This window comes from Petaurus breviceps, unplaced genomic scaffold, assembly GCF_028583685.1.
Source record: "Petaurus breviceps papuanus isolate PSGF00001 unplaced genomic scaffold, PetGlider_PUasm1.0 373, whole genome shotgun sequence".
NCBI classification, from domain to species: Eukaryota; Metazoa; Chordata; class Mammalia; order Diprotodontia; family Petauridae; genus Petaurus; species Petaurus breviceps.
In genome coordinates, this window is record NW_027186299.1 from 1,198,868 (window position 1) to 1,205,170 (window position 6,303).

The window sequence follows — 6,303 nt, forward strand, 5'->3', positions numbered from 1 at the left end:
AAGAAGAAGAAGAAGAAGAAGAAGAAGAAGAAGAAGAAGAAGAAGAAAAGAAAAAAAAGAAAAGAAAAGAAAAGAAAAGAAGAGAAGAAGGTCACAGAGAAATTTAGAGAGAATGGTGATAATGGTATGTCAAAGCAACCAGGGATGGTTTAGATTTTGTAACATGAAGGTCTGTCTATTCCTTTTCAAACAAAAGAAATAAGAAGGGCATCAGGGAGTACTTCTAGAAGCTGCACAGAGTGGAGAAGAATAAGGGGAGTTTTTGTTGGCTCTGAAATTTCATGATTGGTATGATAGTCTACATATTTCTTCATCTTCTATACTATTCCTTTCTTCATGTTTACCCAAAATAAATCAGAATCAATAACAAAATGTTAATTTCCTATGTTTTTCTTTGTCACCATTGAAAGGACTGGAACTTACCTGGCAAAACAATCAAAGGGAAGAGCATTTGTCATTTAAAATCATTTATTACAAGGCAGTAACTACTAAGAGGCATATTTGGGGTCTTATTTTATTGTGTAATAAACCAAACTATCTCTCAGACCTGTAAATTGGCATTAAAATGGAGGAGAAGATCCATTCCTGCCTCTTTGTATTCTGATCCAGGGGTCAATGTATATGCTACCTAGGCATTCAGAAGGATGGGCCTCTGGGTTCTAGTCTCCATTCTCTTGCAAATTTCTCATATGAAATAGATGTGATCTGTCTCCTTTCTGTGACTTAGTGTCATCTTCTGGAACTTGGGGAAGGTGGGGGATTGGATTTCATTCATTTCCAATGTAAGAAGTACGTGCTGTGTCCAAGGTCCTTGATGGATGGTCTCAAAGTTTCCTTCCTATGCCAACATTCTGTGTAAATATGAGCAGCAGTGTGTACAGAGTGCCAAACTCAGACAAAGACACCCCTGGTTTCAGCCTTTTGGCAACCCACTTAACATCTCTAAACCTTGGTTTCCTGATCTGTCCAATAGTGATCATTAAAACCATCAGAACTGCCTGCCAGGACATTGAGGCTAATATCTCTAGAAGATCCTTGGACAACCTTAAAGTATTGTGTCAATGTCAAGTGTTACTATTTCCCATTTTCTACAAGGACTTGTGATTACATTGGTTTAGGGAACTCTCTATGAAGAAATCCCTTTGACCAGCAGAGGACAGCCCCTGTTCTAAGATGTTCAGTGTCAGAGAGCTATCTGGGGCACTGGGAAGGGTAATGGAGCACCCCGGATCACACAGACGATATTCACAGTGGGGAAGTCCTTTGGACTCCAAGATCAGCTTTGTGTTCACTCTGCCTCACTGCCTCTCATGTCCCATTTGGAGTTAAATAGTCATCACCTTGTAGATAGAATCAGGAAGGCCTGAGTTTGAGTCCTGCCAATGATGTTTACCAGCAGTGTCACCCTAGGTGAGTCACTGAACCTGTCAGGGCCCCAGACAACCCTAAATCTGTGAGACTACAGACAAGAAGCTAACCTGTACTGGTCTAAGTTTCCCTAGACACTAGTTTCCACTACTAATGAAATGGCAGGCCCAGTCCCTAGGCCTAAACCCGATTATTCCTATTGCCTTTGGAATATCCTGTCTGCTAAAGCTGTCTCTTGCCACACAGCTCAATGGAAGCCCCCATGCCTTTCTTTGTCATGGAGATAGCTGCTGGGCCATCACTCAGTCCAAGAGTCCCCCATTGATATTCACTCAGCACCAGCCCTTGCCCAGCCCTTCCCATTGTCAGCAGTCATGTTTATTGAACCTTCTTGAAAACTCTGAGTGGACAGAACTGTCAGGTTGGCTGTTTCCTGTCAAAAAGAATCTGTAATTTTCATCCCCCTATTGCCAGACACTCCATCTTGGCAGGGACCCACCCTGTTTAGCAGCATTGCCCTTCAGACTTGACTCCTTTTCATTCCTTCCATCTGTCCTGGGCTGACTTGTTTCTCCCATTATTTTACACCTATAATTGCATAGACTCCCATTGTTGCCTGTATTTTCTCTGTCCTTGGCGAGCTGTGATTACAACAATGTACACCAGGAAACATGGCAGCTCCCACTCACTTAATATGGTTCCTCCACTATCTGGAGGTGCTCACTCTTCATCCAGGTCTCAGTTATACTTTGGAAGTCCTGCACTGGCACAGTAGTGATTTTTTCCCAGCGCCTCACTAGGAGCTTTAACAAGTATTTGTTAAGCTTTAACTAGAAAGACTCACCATTTTTAAAGGGCATCACACCTTGATTCAGAATTATATTTTGGAGTCACTGTCTGCAAATCACCCCCTCATTTCTGCCTTCTGGCTTCTCTGACTTCCTTCAAGACTCAGCTAAAATCCTACTTTCTGCAAGAAACCTTTGTAGTTCTCCCTAACTCAAGTCCATCTCTTGACTATCTCCAATCTATGCTGTATGTGTCTTGTGCATACATGATTATTTGTATGACTTCTCTCCCATTAGCCCACGAACAGCTTAGCGGAAGGAATTGTTTTGTGTTTGGCTTTGTTTTTTTGCCTGCCTTTGTATCCCCAAATTTAGCATATTGCCTGCGACATATTAGGCACTTATTAAGTGCGCATTGACTGACAGCACAGGGCTTTGCACCGAAGTGCTTAAGAAATACTCTTTTTAATGCATCGGTTCATTTCTCATAGCACATTGTAATCTTATTACAGGCAGGAACTCAAATTTATTTAGTTATCGTGCCTTTCATAGGCAGGTTCTTTGTTTCTTTGCTACCACAAGAAACACTACTCCACATATTTGGGTGCCTATGGACTGTTTCTTTCTCTTCTTTGTTTTGTTTCATTTCATTTTATTTTATTTTTTTACATCCTTAAGGTATATACATTTTGTAATGGGATCTCTGGGCCAAAGAATGTGAGCATCCAATTAATGTTCTTAGATAACTCCAAATTGCTTTCTGGAATTAGAGTACTGATCCACAGTCCCACCCAGAGTGCACTCATGCAGCTACCTCCCAGATCCCTTCCCCAAAGCCTGTTCCCATTTTCATCATGTCTGCCAGGTATGAGATGAAACCCAGGGGTTTCTCTTATTATTAGTGTTTCGGAGCAATTTTCCAAATTGGGATGAATAGTTCACAATTCACCTTAGACCCCATATTGATTACTTTTAGAGAAAAAACGTCAGTTCCTGAAAGTTGGAAGGTATCTCCGAAGTGAGCAGGCATAGCCATATTCAAACAAGAATAGCTCCTGTCATTTCAAGTCATTATTAAGAAGTCAAAAAGCATTTATTAATGCTACATTCCAGGCACTGTGCTAAGGACTGGGGCTACGAGAGAGAGCAAAAGAAGATCCCTGCCCCTGGAAGGCAATGGGCTAGTGGGGGACACCGCATGTCAACAGTCATATACAAGAAAGCCAGGTGCAGGATAAATTGGAAATGATTGACAGAAGGAAGTCACTAGGATTAAAGGGGGTTGGTCATGAAAGAGTTCTTATAGAAGGTGGATTTAAGGTTCCTCATACACTAGTATGAGCTGCTAGGGGGGCAAAGCCAGGAAGAGGCCCCAGGATAAGGTGAAACTTGGCATTTGAAGCCCCTGTGCCTGAAGCTGAAGGATAGTCTTTTTCCATTGCCAGGTAGGTGATTTAGGGTTTATAAGACCCTCTCTGATTTGACATTCAAGAACAAGAGCTATGTGAAGGAGACAAGGCCATTGTACTCCACCCAGAGGGCACATCTATACCTTTGTTATGCATCAGTAGCCAGCCACAAGCCTCTCAGGTTTCCAGCTGCCCCATATCTTAATATATTATTTATTACAATCTATTATATCCCTTCTTTATCTATCTGTATTTATCCATTTATTTCTCTATCTCTTTACTTGTCTATCTACCTACTACCTATCTTCCTTCTCTCTCTCATTCTCTCTCCTTGTCTCTTTCATTCTCTGTCTCTCTCTTTCACTCTCTCCTTTCTTTCTATCTCCCTCCTTAAAGATCATTTACTATAATTATAAACAGGTATCAATTAAATTTAAGGAAAACTCAGGCTGCAGTTTGTATTTGAAGTCGTGTGGTGGCCGGAGCACAGCTTTTATTTATTTATTTATTTTCCTTATGTAGTATAACAAAAGGGCCAGGCTCTATTTGATGCTGAAAAAGGAAAGGTGAACTTGACACTAGCAATAGTAGTTCTGTTAGCCTGGGAATGTGTGAGAATTAGAAAGTGGCAGATTCTGGGAATCAAGGAGAAAGATCTGCTCTCTTAAATAAAAGCCAGCCAACTTCGTCATTATTATTTCTTTGAAGAATATCCTCTGCCTTTGTCTGCTTCTGATTTCTAGTCTGGTCCCTCCCTTGAGGTCATTGTCAGGCCTCTCCCTTTTCAAATCTTTTCTGGAGGTTGGGCTGATATCAAAATCTAGACATCAGGTAGTCATGAGATTTCAGAAATCATCCCATTTTAAAAGTTTGTGAAAGAAGCAAATTTCTTAGAGGTCATGGAAAGAGAATGTCTAATGACTAATATGGGAATTCATTTTATTGACATGTTTATGACAATTTGTGGGGTTTTTCTCAATGGGGAGGGTTTAGAATTGGGATCAGAGAATAAAATCAAATTGAATTAATAAAATGAAAGTGAGTGATCTAGAAGGAGCTTCAGAATCAGGTTGCTCAAGCTCTTCCTTTGGCAGAGAAATCCATGGGGCCCCAGGAAGAGGGAGTGGCATACAATAGTGATGTCTGATGTATCTATAGAACTGGGCCGCCAGACACCACCACTCTGGAAAATAACTCCTGCAGGGATTAGTGCCCTTGCTTTATAAAGGAGAAAACTGGGGCTTGGAGAGGTTGTGATGACCTTCCTCCATCTGTCAAGTGTCAGAAGTTGAACTCAAACCCTCATCTTTCTTGACTCAATTCTCAGCATTCTTTCCATTAGAAGATGTGAGGTCAGTTAGTCAGTGTCTGAGCTGAGCCTTGCCAGCACCTGTAACCCCAGTCTCCATCACAATGGGACACCACACTATGCAACCTTCTGCCATATATTTTCTAGGCCATATATATATTTTTAGTTTTTGAAATCACTATTAAATATAACAGAATTCTAGAAACCTCAGCCCCTATCTGAACACACATCTTCTTTACTATGTAAGAGGTCAGCCAAAAGACATCCAAAGAGTGGGAGTCTCCTGTCTGCTGAGGCCATCTGCTCTACTCTTGCATAGCCCAAATGGTTAGGGAATTCTTCCTTATACCAAGTCATGTATCTATATGTGACATCTTAAAATTGTCACCAGCAAAATAAATTCTATTTGAAGAGGAAACCTAGATCATCTGCAGAGGGAAAGGCTAAAGAATGTTCTGCCAGAAATGAGGATTCTCTGCTCTAAGAATCAGTTCTCTTCTTCTGTGTTCTATGTTCCAAGGTTCCTGCCAGTTCTAACATTCTAGTTGGAAAGAGAAAGGTAGAGCTGGAGGAGACAGGATAAATCATCAAGCTTGAAGCTCTAATTTTTTAGATAGGGAAACGGAGACCCAGAGAAGTATTTTTTCTAAGATACAAGGAAAGCTAAGAGTCAGCTGCAGTGTTTAGTCACAAACATGAAGCCTGCATGAAGGCACCTCCATTGGGCACATTGGGGCATTCATTGGAAATACCTGCCCTCTAGGGGTCTCTGAGTCTAGTTGGGAGACAAAACATGGTGGCAAATCAGACCAGGAACAGACAGAATGAGAGAAGACACTCAAGGGAAGGATTCAAAGTTAGCGTCTTTCAGAGTTGTACAAAATGGCTCCTGGGCACGGAAAGGCTTTGTGGAGAGAGTGACACTCAGCCAGAATACAGGAATGATAGGAGCTGATGTGCACAGAGGACTTGAAGGTTTGTGATGAACGTTACACATTCTTTCACTCGACCATCTCCCAAGAGCCCTGCTCTATGGGCAGCTGCTTTTGGTGTCATTACCCCTAATCTACAGAAGAAGAAAGTGAAGACTAGGGAGGTTTCTATGACTTATCTATGGAAATACCACAGCCTTCATTCCTTTCCAGCTCATGCTCCTGACTTCTCCAAGATTTCTCTACTATTCTCTTTCTTCGGACACCTTCATCCCTTCCCCTTCCTCCCCCTCTTCAGTTCTCTTTTATATGTTGTCTTCCCCCAGTAGAATGTAAGCCCCTCAGTGGCAGGGAGTGTCTTTCTGCTTGTATTTCATTTCTCTCACTTAGCACAATACCTAGTACACAGCAAGCACTTCATAAATACTTGTTGACTTGACTTGACATAGAGATATTCAATAAGCATTGATTAAGTTCTTTCTGTGTGTCACACATAC